This window comes from Puma concolor, chromosome D2 (genome assembly GCF_028749965.1).
Source record: "Puma concolor isolate L17-30 chromosome D2, mPumCon1.1.hap2, whole genome shotgun sequence".
Taxonomy (NCBI): domain Eukaryota; kingdom Metazoa; phylum Chordata; class Mammalia; order Carnivora; family Felidae; genus Puma; species Puma concolor.
Window position 1 is genome coordinate 71,938,538 of NC_141677.1, and position 14,491 is coordinate 71,953,028.

At 48.9% G+C, this 14,491-nt stretch overlaps 1 long non-coding RNA gene across 3 annotated transcripts in view; it reads right to left on the minus strand.

Annotated features, from left to right (window-relative positions):
• Positions 1-14,491, minus strand: part of LOC147576178 (uncharacterized) — a 147,834-nt gene that overhangs the window by 47,344 nt on the left and 85,999 nt on the right. The window lies entirely within an intron of this gene.

A 14,491-nucleotide genomic window follows, 5' to 3' on the forward strand; every position in this document is an offset into this window, starting at 1 on the left:
CCTAACATTCCCTATCTGGGAAGACTGTGCTCACATATCACCTTCTCGGTGAAGCCTCCCCCAACCGCCCTGTTTAAATGGCAACCCTCTCCCTTCTCTGTTCTCCTTAACCCCCTTCCCTGCTCATCCCCTTCTAACCTACTCTGTCATTTGCCTATTAGCTGTTCCCTTCACTAGGGGGAAGGCAAGGGCAGGAGTGTGTGCCTATTTTATTCCCTGCTGGACCCCTGGGGTCTAGACCAGTGCCTGACAGGACGCACAGTAGCGGCAGGAGAAATATCTACCGAATGATGACGCGACCAGCCTGGGATCGGGTGCTGCCCTGGCCGCTGTGAGCCCCACCACAGACGGCCTGGGTGACGAGCTGGGGTGTGGCTCCCAGGCTCCCTCCCCACACCCCCACAACTCCCAGCACGCGCAAATACACAGTGACATTTCAGCAGCAAACCCCAGAGAAGTTTCTACATCCACGTGCAGGTGTTGCAGGCATTAGAAGGAAGAGTGGTGGGGCTGCTAGGCGGAGACTTTCAACTCCTGGTGTGGCTAGCTGTGAGACTTGGATGAGGCCCTCTGCCTCTTTGGACCCCCCCTGTCTGGGGCATGTGGTCGCCAGGCTCCTACCCCCCGCCCTTCCCCACCCCAGACTCCTGGGTCGTGTGGCTTCAAGCCTTCCTCACTTGCGGATTCCAAGATGCCAAGGTCTTGCGCAGCTTGCCTGGTCTTCCCTGATTCAAATCAACAGAAGTGGCTGTGGGCGCAGCCGCTGTGAATGGAGCCCTGGCCCAGGGGAAAGGAAGGGGCTGCACCTGCCTCTGGCGGAGGTGGGGGGGGGGGGGCCCGCGGGCCTGCCCTCCTGTGATCCCGGGCAGTGGGACTCAGACGCTCGCTGGATCCCCTGAAGCTGGGAGCTGCTTGGGTGGGGCACGCGTCTGCACCGGGCAGTTTTTTTTTTCTTATTGCCAAGAATTTCCGCTTCCAATGGCATTCATCTTTCCCAGGAACACCTCTCAGCTAAAAGCAAAAAGAGAAAGCAAACAAAAGAAACCCTCCCGGAACAAGGAGACTTTCTTTCTCTGTCTGCGAGTCCCTGATAAGGAGAAAGCTCTGCCAATTGTGGCATCCTGTTCTGGACCTGCCCTGCCAGCTCCTCTCCCTGGCAAGGCCCTCGGGGCTCCTCTGGGTGTTATTAATGGAGGTGGGGGGGGTGGGGGCTGGATGGCTTACAAGGTCAGCGGTAGACAATCTTTTGAGAATTGGGGACATGAATTCAAGCTGTCGGCCAAGTGTGCAAAATTGCCCAGCTGAGGCTGATTAACTTTCCCTCGCTCCTATATACACTTCTTTTTTCTTTTTTTGTTTTCCTTATTTTATTTTATTTTTTATTTTTAAGTAAGCTCTACGCCCAACGTGGGGCTTGAACTCATGACCCTGAGATCAAGAACCTCATGCTCTACCGACTGAGCCAGCGGGACACCCCATCTCTCATACACATTTCTGAATAATACCTTAGATGCATTCCTGCTAGATGTTTAAAAAATAGAAATGACTGTATCATCTTTCCTAGTCCCAGATACCTCTTCCACTTTCATAACAAAACCCACAGGCATGGACCCAACAGAGACTGAATTGTGTTGTAGAGGGCTCTGCAGTCCAGTGTAGAGAACTGAGCGTTCAAAATGTGACCAGTCCCGGGGCGCCTGGGTGGCTCAGTCGGCTGAGCGTCCGACTTCGGCTCGGGTCATGATCTCACGGTCCATGAATTCGAGCCCCGCCTCGAGCTCTGTGCTGATGGCTCAGAGCCTGGAGCCTCCTTCGGGTTCTGTGTCTCCCTCTCTCTCTGCCCCTCCCCTGCTCATGCTCTGTCTCTCTCTGTCTCAAAAATAAATAAAAACATTAAGGAAAAAAATTTTTAAAAAAACACACAAAATGCGGCTAGTCCCAACCGGGATGGGCTGTGAGTGTAAATGCATACCAGACTGCAAAGATTTAATAGGACCAAGAAAATGTAAAATAGCTCAATGGTAATTTTTATACTGATTACACGTTAAAAACGATTATATTTGGGATATATTGGGTTAAATAAACATATTAATAACATTAGTCTTTTACTCCTTAAAATATGCCTACCGGATAATTGAAAATTACATATATGGCTCCTGTTATGCTCTGTTGGATTGTACTGATATAGAACTCAGTTTTCCTAGAATTCTTTCTAAGTCTCTAAATTCCAGAAAGGAAGACAACACTTTGCCTTGCCCACTGTTCTTGGATATTTGATCCATTTTTTCCCAGATTACAAGGTAAGCAAGAATAATGCTTTACTTCTCACTGGTTATACATTCCAAAAGCCCTGAGAAGGGAGGTGAGCACAGGGCTTTCGTCAGTCAAAAGCTCCAAAAGGCATTAAGTTCTCGTTTTGTTTTTTTTTTAATTTTTAAGTTTATTTATTTATTTTGACAGAGACAGAGACAGTGTGAGTTGGGGAAGGGCAGAGAGATAGGGAGAGAGAGAATCTCAAGCAGGTTCCCAGCTGCCAGCGCAGAGCCCATTGTGGGGCTTAGACTCACCAAACCGTGAGATCATGACCTGAGCTGAAACCAAGAGTTGGACGCTTAACTGGCTGAGCCACCCAGGCACCCCTAGTTGTTATTTCTCTCTGCAGGCAAGCCACGGTGGTTTCTGCAGTGGGCAATCTTCATTTCCAACCATAAGTCTTACTTAGAAATATCATTATTTTAGACTCTTCTTTGTAAAACCACTTTTTTCCTCATTGACCAATCAGTGGAAGGTGTTGGAAAAGCCATTGATCAGCAGCTGAAATTTTTAAGAATAAGTTACAGCCTTATTGCTATCTGCTGCCCTAACTTGACTCTCAGAAGAGAAGTTTCTATGACTGGTACCCAGGAGGCATGAATGCCAATACCACTCTTTGACTAGTCGTTACATGATCTTAAGAAATCCACTTCCCTGGGCTGCAGTTCTGTCATCCATAAAGTTGGCAGGTGGCTTCTAAAATTCCTCCTACTTTTTGTACTAGATTTAAAATCCTAGACTTAAAAAAAAAATTCAATTTTTTCGTATTGCTTCTTGATTATGACAAGCTTAATGATTTGTGTCACAGATTAAAATGCAACACCGCAAATACACTTCTTGTAGTCAACTCTTCGATATTGTGCAGGAGTTTTCTGACTACCTTCTAAAGATTTTTCTTCTTTGAAGTTCAGGATTATCACATCTAAGCAGGAGAAGGACCCGTAGCATGTACCTGATTATTTTATAGGAAAAACCATATCCAGCACGTGCAATTACCCCAGAAGAGCAGTTTGGTTATGTCCACCAAGAACTTCAAAGTTCATCTGCCATGATTCTAGGGTTCCCTTCTTGGAATCTATCACAAGGAAACTACCAGGAATTTGAATAGATTTATGTGGAGAGTTAATGAGCCAGGCTCCTTAATATAGCACAATAGCAATAATAATAATAATAATAATAGGGAAAAGTCAGATGTCAGGTGAATGGTAAAATAAATAGATTAAGGAAGTCTACAATAGAATGTTATTACAGCATTAAAAATGGTTTTATTTTAAAAAAAATTTTTTTTAATGTTTATTTATTTTTGAGACAGAGAGAGACAGAGCATGAACGGGGGAAGGTCAGAGAGAGAGGGAGACACAGAACCGGAAGCAGGCTCCAGGCTCCGAGCCATCAGCCCAGAGCCCAACGCGGGACTCAAACTCACGGACCGCGAGATCGTGACCTGAGCTGAAGTCGGACGCTTAACCGACTAAGCCACCCAGACGCCCCTAAAAATGATTTTAAAGAGCTATTTCACAATCTAGGAAAGTATTCCCAACACATATTTTCAAAGTCAGGTTATAAGGAAATTCTTCAAAATCATAACAGTGATGCTTCCCACATAGTAATTTTGTGAGTGATTTCTATTTTTACAGTCATGCTTTTCTCTGTATTTTCCAAATTCTTTAACGATTCTAATTCCTTGAATAATCAGAAAAATGATGACCTTTACCGTGAAACTCATCACGCTTTTCCAAGCCCCACAGTGCCCCAGGCTGCATTTGCTTCCGTGGCAGATTCGTAGCTGAACTGGAGAATCAAGGGCTCTAATTGTTTTAGAACAGTGCATAGTAGGGCTCAAAGATTTGGTTAATGACGGACGAATCGGAGGGAAAATAATACATTACAAAGAGTCAAAATAATTTTTAAACTTCAGGTTTAATTTTCAAATGAACGACACAGAAAAAAATCATTATGGGTTGAGAGCAAAAACGATTGCAATGAACCTGAGTTCAAAGGACTTTACAGAGGTCTTTACAGAGGTCATCTCCATCAGTGCGTTCAGGCCACCATCACAAAGCACCACAGACTGGGGCGCTTCAGCAGGAGAAGTTTATTTCTTACAGTGCCAGAGGCCGGAAATCCAAGGTCAAGGTGTCTACAGGTGTGGTTTCTCCTGTGGCCTCTCTCCTTGGCTTGCACATGGCTGCAATCTCGCTGTGTCCTTGTATGGCCTTTCCTGTGTGTGCGCCCAGCCCGGGTGTCTCTTTATTTGTTTAAATTTCCTCTTCTGATAAGGACACCAGTCAGACTGGATTGGGGCCCACCCTAACAACCTCACCTTAACTCAGGCTCCTCTTTAAAAGCCCTATCTCCAAATATAGTCACATTCGGAGGTCCTGGCGATCAGGAATTAAAATTCAACATGTGAAAATTAGGGGCACACACTTCAGCCCATAACAACATCCATCTCAAGTGGTTCTGTTGACTTTAAGTCTTCTAAGTAATCCCAGTTGATTCCTGGCTTCTCAGAGGCTGACAGGCCAGGAAGCTGGCAGGGTGCTTATTCATCAATGGCTATAAACTATTGGTTACGGGCTGCTAGTGAAGAAGCGAGAAGAAGGAGGGGCTCAGTGCCAGGTCTGGGATCTAAGAAACCAAAGATTTTTGTATGGAGCAGAGGGTCCCTTCAGGGAAGTTTTTGGAGGGAACATTTTAGAAGAGTCAATGGAGCAAATCCTTGCATCCTTGGCTAAGAAATTGGACTGGATCCTGTAGATGATGGGGAATCATTAGACAGTATTAATATAGTGCTTGTGCGACTTCCCCGTTTCTTGTTTGTTTTCTTTTATTTTAATACTGGCAGCTGAAAATGACCCTTCTGGTCTACGTGAGCCTTCAGAGCTACGGCTTATTAACACAGAGCATTGAAATAAAGACAAGCTTGGCAAACAAGACTTGGGGTTAAAAGAAAAGACAGCCTTTGTTCCATCAAATACAAATATCACAGAATTGAATAAGCCCTACTCTGTTTCACCGGGCCTACACGGCCAAAGGAAAAAAGTTAGGTCAACTATCCTGATAATCCTATTTTTACTTATGGAGGTTTTAGCTCTAGTGGAGGATGCCTACCTGGTCTTACTCCCCTTTAGAAAATCATTAACTCCTGAGCCATCTAAATGCTGGAGGTAAAATGGATATTCCTTCCAGAATTTTCTTTTTTGGAGTTCCTCTATGGCACAGGCTGATTCTTTCTTAACCTCTGACTTCCTCTGCTACCCTTGTGAGTTGCCAAGGTCTCCACCCAAAGATCCCCAGAGGAAGGCAACCACAAGAATACCCACTGGCTGTGATGGAACTTGCTTTTCTCATTGAAATGGAGATTGAAGGTCAGCGAACCAAACAAAAACCAAAGCATAGCGAACTCATCAAAATGCAGGCCCCTAAATTGAGACTAACACTGCTTCACTCTTCATTTAAAAGAGAGATGGAACAGAATGCCACTGGCTTCCCAGAAAACATGGCACTTTTCCCTAGTTAAGCAAAAGAGATTTAATTTGCCTTCTATTTTAAGGCTTGGCCCTATATTTTGTCTCTATCCTTGTCCTTTTACCTCATTTCTCTTACCGACTTCCGATGGTTTTTTTGTTTGTTTTTTTTTTTTTTTTTTTTTTCATCATTGCAAACACCTTAAGTCTTTTTTGGAACAAGACACACATACAGACACACTCATCCCAGCAAATAATACTTGAAGGTCCTCATTGGTCACGCTACTGCTCAGGCTCTTTTCTTCCCCTGACTCTGTCTCCCGGAAGGCTGGACTGTGCAAAAGGAAACGGCTCAGTCTTCCATCTACATTCTCAGCTGGGTGTTAGGGCAAGGTGAAGTACAGGGAAGATCGGACAGAGGGTCTATTATCTGTGCCCCAGGAGGGTTACGATGTGTTATGGACTGAATGTTTATCTCCCCCCCTACCAGATTTATATGCTGAAGCTCTAAAACCCACTGTGATGGTATTTGGAGGTGGGGCTCTTAAAGGAAATTAATGTTTAGATGAGGTCATGAGGGTAGAGTGCCCATAATGGGACAGTGCCCTGACAAGAGGAGGACTAGATACCAGATGTTCCTTTCTCTGCCATATGTGAGAACACAGCGAGAAGGTGGCCGTTTGCAAGCTAGGAAGAAAGCCCACACCAAGAACCAAATCTGCTGGCACCTTGACCTTGCACTTCCCAGGCTCCAGAACTGAGAGAAATAAACGTACGTTGCTGAAGCCATCCAGTCCATGGTGTTTTGTTATAGCAGCCCAAGCTGACTGAGACACCATAATTGCACTGGCCAAGGCTTGAAGATAAAGCCGGAAACTTCCCGGTGGGTTTTGCCTCCAAGCCTCCTGGCAAGTCATGTGCATGACCCACAGACAACTCTGATGGGTTTCTGTTAGCTTCTTGCTGAGTGCCTGTGACTGGTGTGGCCCTTTTCATCCCGGAGGATCCCAGAGCCTTCACCATGTCATTTCTTTCTCCCTTAGAAAAACGGAAGCACCAGTCCTCAGACACCAGCTTTTGCTATACTCCAAGGATCTGGTGGCATTTCACGGGAAGTATAATTTTCCTCTTGTGTGTTCTTGGGAGCTGGCCTTTTCTCTGCTAATGTTGCAGTTTCCATAAAGTTTCACCATGTGCCATCTCTCTAAATTTATGGCTAATTTACTTTTTTTCTACCCCATTCAATGAAAACCAATCACAATAAATTACACATTGCGTTTTTCAGCCCGGCAGACATTCCAGTTGACGACAATATGTTAATTACAGAAGCTGGCACTGTTCAACTAAATGAAGACTGGTAAGACCTAATTGCCTGAATGGGGCGGGGGGGATGATTCTAAAACCTGTGCCATTGCCAAGGTCTTTGCAGCCTGCTAAGCAAGCTGACCGCGTTCCCATGAAGCAGCTTACAGGGAGCACAAGGGAGTGGAGTTAGAGTGATTATTCTGAAATTAATCTAGATGAAAGCTACCTAAACTCCGGAGACATTTGGATTGTGATCAAACACTGACTCTTCCTGTATTGTCTCTTTTAAATTTTATCCAGTGAGGGTCCTCATCTGCAGCTGGGTGAAAATTCCAGCAGTTGCTCAGGGCTTTCCACCTCTCACAGTCCCTTGAAGCCCCAAACAGACTCAATTTGGTAAACAGAATGTCCTTCCTCCTTCTCAGCATGGCATTATTTGGGGTGGAAAGCCTGATTGGGGGCGGGCACGGTTCTTCTGATCTTTACTCTGTCCTCACTCACCTGCCAGGTGGAGGGAGCAGAGAAGCAGAGGCTGCAGACAGCTCCTCTTCCAATGGGAGCTCCTCTTCCAATGGGAGCTAAGTGAGGTCTTCTTTTGGCCTGGCAGAGTCTAGGCTGATGCTCCTGTGGGGCCCTTTCGGAAATTGCCTGCTGGTCCCTCTCTCCTGCAGCTCTCGAACAGGATGGTTAGAGCCTTATTTTCAGCGGCCTTCTTCATCAGGCCATCCTGACCTCCTCCAGGTTATCTCTCCAGTGTCCCTTGCCTGGGTCTCCTGGCCCCTCCAAGCTGGTCATGTAGCACAAGACCCAAGATGGCCCCATAACTGCTCTTCTGTTCCCACAGCTGTGGGGAGCAGGGAGCTCCCACCCCACACCTCTGACACACTTAGTCCTCTCTGGCCTTCCAGTTTCCCACAGCACTTAGACCCTAGCCCATGGAGTCAGAGGTCAGCCCCCCTGGGTCTCCCAACTACATCAAGACATTGTCAAAACTCTCGAGGGCTGCTCTGGAAATCCCGGTGGCTTAGGCTTGGGTGAGGGGCGGCTAGAACTCACGGCACAACCCCCTGCTGCCCCTGAGCACTCTTTCCACCATATCTGATGCCCTCTTTGTCATCTTCGTTCTGGCTTGGACGTCTAAGAGTCCCGAGGGTCACGTCCTTTGGAAAGCTACATATAGGAGCTACATATGGGGAGAATTCCATGTCTATCCTGGAGTCCACTGGTTCTCAGTCTGGCAACATGGCCACCTAAGAAGCACATGGAAATGTATGAGGACCTTCTGGACACTTGCTGAAACCATGGATGGAGAGATCCTTCTAGCATTTGGTGCCTGGGAGCAGGAATGCTAAGTGCTCTGGGATATGCGGGACATCCCTACACATTGACCCAAAGGTCAGACGGATTTCCCCCCTGGAGATATACTGGTCATCGAAAGTAGAACAAAAGAGCCACATACTTCCCAACTCATGTATTCTGGAGACCCCTTAATGCCTAGTGAGAGCTTCTCCTAAGACCGACTCACTGGGCTATCATTGTTTCCTTTTACCCAAGCCATAACACCTCGGCTGCAGATGCCATTCCCGACCCTTTGAATGGCACTCTGGACACAGTGGGTTCCGACAAGGTCTGCTGAATTTGATGAACTAAATTGCATCCCACCACTTCATGAGAGTACAAGCAAGGACCCAAACACATAAAATCTGAGAAGTAAAAGATACAAGCCCGGACTAGACAGGAAAAAACAACAACGGTGTTCAGGAAGTGTGTTCACTGTCCATTCATGTGTTCGCTATCCCTTCCCCGATGGCTTCTACTTCCCCCCCAACCCCACCCCTCCCCACCCGCCGGCCTGGCCAAGAATTCTGTACATACCCAAACACCAACTCTAGGCCTCCTGCTGATCACCTAATGGAGGAGAGCCATGACAAGTGACAGAAATGGGAAAGACGTGCCTCGGGGAGGCAGAAGTTACCATCCTGGAAGGTACGAGGGCCTTAAGGAATCTGCACGGAAGGCAGGGCCTGGAGAGACAAAGCGTGGGCAGGGCCCTGGTGGGAAAGAGCCCAGAAATGGGGGAAGACAGGCTGGGAATGGCTTCACCAGGGCAGAATTAGGGGACATCTTCTGAGGGTCCTTAGGCCCTTTCTGCTGGTTTGTGTTCGGCTTTTGAGCTTTAGGTTCGGGAGTTCACAAAAGGAGTATGCTCTGCGAATACCGAGTCAACAAATAGCTATTACATGAGGGTCCTCGATACGAAAAGCCCAAATTGTCTTTGAAAAGCATTTTTAATTGTGGCAAAACACACATAACGTAAAATCTACCACTGTCACCATTTTAAGTGCATATATCGGCGGTATTAAGTAGACTCACGCTGCCGGTGCAGCTGACGTCCAGAACCCTTCCATACTCGCTAAACAGCTCTCCCCATCCCCCTCCCTCCGGCCGCTGGCAGTCCCCACTCTCCCCTCCGTTTCTAGGAGGTTGACCTCATGGACGTGGAATCCTATAGTCTTTGTCTTTTTGTTGAAGAGCTCGCATTTTTAAGTCCTCCTCTGTGTCTGTGATCGCGCGTGACCGTGAGATATGGGAGGGAGGGAAGTTTAAAACTGGGGTTGTCAGTTTGAAATTGCCACCAATACTGTCAGCGAATCCGGGAAGAAGCCAGCCCTGGCGACGCCCCTCTCCCACCACCCAGGCCCATGGCAGAGGTGCCCTCATCCAAGCTTTGATTCTGGTCCTGACTTTCCTCCCTCCCCCCGTCCAAGACTGCTGGGACCAACTGTCACATTGGACCCCGGAACAAACTAATTCACACAAAGCTGCTAATAGCTGACAATATAAGAAGTCACATTGTGTTTCAACATAAAGGACTAAATCTCTAAGAGTGGAATTTCAGATGACAGCCTGCTATAGAGTGAATGTTTGTGTCCCCCCACCCCCCACCCCCCGCCAAATCCCCATGTGGAAACCTACTCCCTATTGTGATGGTATTTTGGGAGATAATTGGCTTTTAAAGGTGGAAGCCCTCATGAATGGGATTAGTGCCCTTATATAAGAGACATTAGAGCCCCCCCCCCCCCCCCCGCTCCTTCTATCATGTAAGGACCCTCCAAGGGGACAGTGGTCCGTGAACCAGGAAACAGACTCTTATCAGACACTGAATCTGCCGGCACCTTGATCATGAGCTGCCCAGCTTCCACAACTGTGGGAAGTAAATGTTGTTTACAAGGCACCCGGTCCATGGTATTCTGTGGCAGCAGCCAGAAGTGACTAAGACCCAGCTGTAGTTTGGTACGGGAGACCCCATCCACAGCAGCCCTTTGCACATCTACACAAAGCAACGGGCTCCGTCTCTGGCCACCACTTTGCTTCTGTGGCGCTCAGATCTGAAACACTTTGCCTTGCTGATGCCTCCTAGGAAGAATTCACCTACCGAGGCCAAGGTCAACTGGCAGAGCGCTTTCCAGCGATGTGACTTGCTGCCTCCCTGTGTTGGAGAAGAGCCACCACAATCAGCCTCTGCTGCCCAGGCAAGCTTCTAGAAGAACTAGGGAAACCACACTGGGTCGGGAGCCATCTATGGCACCAGGGGAAAGACCTCGGAATGCCAGCTCTTTGGGGCCACCGATCTAGAGACGCACTGTCTTAGCTGAGGTTCCAGAAGCAGAGCCTGAGACGGGGCCTGGAGGCACGTGATTTATGGAGGCAGTTCGAGGAGGGCAGTGCAAGAATCGCTCTCAAGGAAAGGTGAGCCGTGACCTGAGGCACAAGGGCACTGGAGTGTTTGCAGGTGGCAGCCGTGCGGTCCTTTGGGGCAAGGGGCTGGCCTTTTGTGCCCCCTTCGGTGGTGAGGCAAGCCTCCCCAGTGAGCAGATTGGCCGGCCCTGGTAAAAGGACACGGCTACTTCTTCTGGAGGAACATTAACACCTGCGTGACTCATGTGTGCAAACCACCCACATGCTAGAAATCTGAAGTGGTTGCCCCTGGAAACAGTAATCAACTATGGTCCAATTATGGAGAGATTTCCCTGGCCACGAGGCAGCCGCGGTGAAGAACGACCCAGTGCGAGAACTCAGGCTGAGCTAAAGGTGCTGATGATTTACGTAAAGGGAACGTAGCCCCTACCTGCTACACGGGACGACATGGACGCGGCACTTTTTAAGAGAGAGGAAAAAAATACCTCGCTACACAAGTTTACTGCCTGTGAAACCCACTATCATAAAATTCCCTCTGATATGAATCAGCACCAGGCGGGCCTTGAAATATTTAGCATCTTCTTCGGAGATGTAATTACCACTGTGCTTTGTCCATCTGTGTTTGCTGTACCCTCTGGACGGAACAGGACGTCGTTCTACTGATTTGGCAGATTTGTCCACCTGGCTTTTGAGCACTTGGTCATTTTTCCATCTGATGGCGAATGCCTCCCCCTCCCCCCAGCTTCCGCACGCAGGCCGGTCCCCCGCCCCCCACCTCATTGCTCCCCAGTCCGAGAGGAAAGCGCTAAGAGAACTCAACAGAGGAGGGCTGGTTTTCCCGTCGCTTGCCTGCCCTCTCTCTGATCCTTCCGGAAGACGCAGTGGGCAAGCCACTGTGACGTTAGTGGGGGCAGCTCAGGAGCCCAGAAATGGCATATGCCTCGATGACGTACCCCGAGGGATAGCACCTGCTTGTTGACAGAGTGGGTGGGCCCGAGTGAGGCGTGGACGGGCAGAGCGGGGACGGGCCAGCTGGGAGGCCTGGGTGCGAGCGCAGCTGGCTGGCAGAAAGGAACGGCCACTGCCATCCGATGGAGCTTGAATCTGACCTTCTAACCCGATGAGTCATCTCCTCTGGGTTTCCCTTGGTTTCTGGCAGGATTTGTAATCATCAAGGTAGCCCTCATTTCAAGGAAGTACCTTCTTTATTTCGTTATGGCTGAACACGATATCAATGAATGGTTTGCCCAACCCAGAAATTCCAGTGACGAGACTATGCCCTTCAGGGTGGGGTGCACCCTTCCACCTCCTTCAGCCCGTGTACACACGTGCCTTAGTCCCCAGGAGTCAGCCTCTGTGGGGGAGTTTCCAGCGCTGGGGCCCAGCCGAGAAGAGTCTAGACCCCCGATCGTATGAAAGAAACGAGTTGCTCCTCTGCCAAAGTGCATTGCCTCCTCTGTCCCAGGGTCCCTGCAGTGCTCTCCACGCTCTGGAGTGGGAAGTGTCGGGACCGGCAGGGATGGGGACATGGTCCGGCACAAGGGGCTTCCCGCTTGCTTTTTGTTCAGCCGTCTTCAAACCGAGGCAGAACGCAAGCAGGGGGCCGATCAGGCTGGTGCAGGGGGGACAGCTGGCTCCCTGCTCGCTCAACTACCTTCGTCCACAGGCCCTGAGGGAGCTCCCTGGAACGCGCTGGAATCCCCAGAGCCTTTTGGAGACCACTGATCCCGTGCCACGCCATCTTCTGCACATGAAAACAATAAATAAATAAATCCGGGCCTAAACAGGAAAACAAGTAACACAGCAGGTCCATGGGGGAGCTGGGCCTGAGACCCTCCCCAGTCCCCAGGCAGATGGCCTGTCCCATAAGCATGAGAAGGCTCCCACTGGAGCCACACCCCTTCCCACGTCAACCCCTCTCCTCAGTCACTGCTCAGCACTGAATTCCAGGCAGGGTTTTTGTTGTTCCCAGACTCAGGTCTCTGCCTCTTCAGCCCCTCTGGCCCCCGGCTCCATCCATGTGTGTCCTGGGAGGGAGGTGCCCAGGCTGGGGCACAGGCTGTTTGCCTTGTTGAGGCACAGAGCTAGCGTGACTTCCTTTGTTTGATGTTGCTAAGCTATCAGAAAAAAAAAAATAATAATAATAAACCCACAGCTCCACAATGACGTTTTAGGTCTCCCGGGCCACGGGGGCTGAGGCTGGGTGACAAGACCACGGGGCAGAAGACAGCAGTGTTGTGACCAGAAGACAGACAAATGGCAAGGGAATGACATTAACCTTCTGGGAGCTTCCGGTTCTGTCCCGTCCCCTCAACGGCATTTCTCACCTCGGGAAATGGGCAGGGCTCGTGCCTCCGGTCTCTCCTCTTCTGTCTTCTTCTTTCTGTGCTCTTACCCCCTGCCTCTGCCCTCTGTCGCTCATTTCCTCTCCTTGCGTCTTTCACTCACTCATTCTTTATGTCTGTCCCTACACGTGTCTGTGTCTCTGTCTTTTTCTGTGGGTTCTCTTTTCCTGCTAGGCTTCCTCTCTCCGTCTCTGTCTCGTTTTCCCTTCGGTGGCACGTGGGATCGCACACACGCGCATGCGTGCACATGTAATACACACATGCACTCGCGCAATTCATATTCCCGGATACAAAGACACGTCCCACCCGGTCCCACCCGGTTCACACTCACACAGACTCACACAAACACACACTCCCTCACCCCCTCCCTCTCTAGCCTAGCTAAGTGAGTTCAGAGAAACGCCAGCTCGTCCCCCAGCCTTACTGACCCCTCTTTGTGTTAAGAGTGGTTAGTAACCATAGGAGTGGCGCAGTTAGTCAAATAGGTCCTCGGGGGCTAGGACCAATAAGCTGGGAGGCCTTGGCTACAAAGCCGGTTCCAGCCACACCAGCCCCTGGAAAGGGGCCTCCTGTCTCAGTCTTCTGAGCAGGCAGTGAGTTTGGCTGCTGCAACCAGACTGAGAAACGGAACATCTCGTATGCCTTTTTGAAGATGGTCGTGGTTGGAGTCTGCAGGCCTGTGTTGGGTTAGATTTTCCGAGACTGGATTTAGAAAGGAAATGTTGTTTTGAGAAGGGAAACCATAATCACGCTGGTTTGTTTGGGCGGTGGCTCTAGTCTTGTTTAAAGGACCCCCAAGGAGAGGCACTGGGGTTGCTATTTAAGTCGAAAGCAAGAGGGTAGATTCACCAGGTCAAGGAACAGAGAGAGACTAAGGGATTCTGAGATTTCCCCATGGCCCTGTTACAGATCGACTGCTTGACAAGCTGGCCAGTTAACTTCCTGCGTTACTTAGCGTCATCATGCCAACAGCCCGATAAGGATGACACGATTAACTACAAAGTTTGTGCACAAAATTCATTATCAGGGCTGAAAGATAACACGCAGGAAACTGCAAAAATATTTTTATTTCCTTTTAATGTATTCAAGGCAAACGTATGATTTAGAATTCCCTTTTGCACGCTAGCCTGGTGCCGATTATTTTGAAGGCAAGTAGCCACACAGCTATAGGACAGGGGTACCTGAGCAGAAGATCAGGAAAGGTCATCTGGCCAGAATAAGGAAGGTGGGACAGAATATTTAAAAGTGGAATCATTCCAGAAAATCTGCCACATATTGTCGTTTTCCAGTACTTAGCCACAACGGTGATGCCATAGTATTGGGTAGGAACTAATGCTCAAAATAGGAAATCCTCCCACG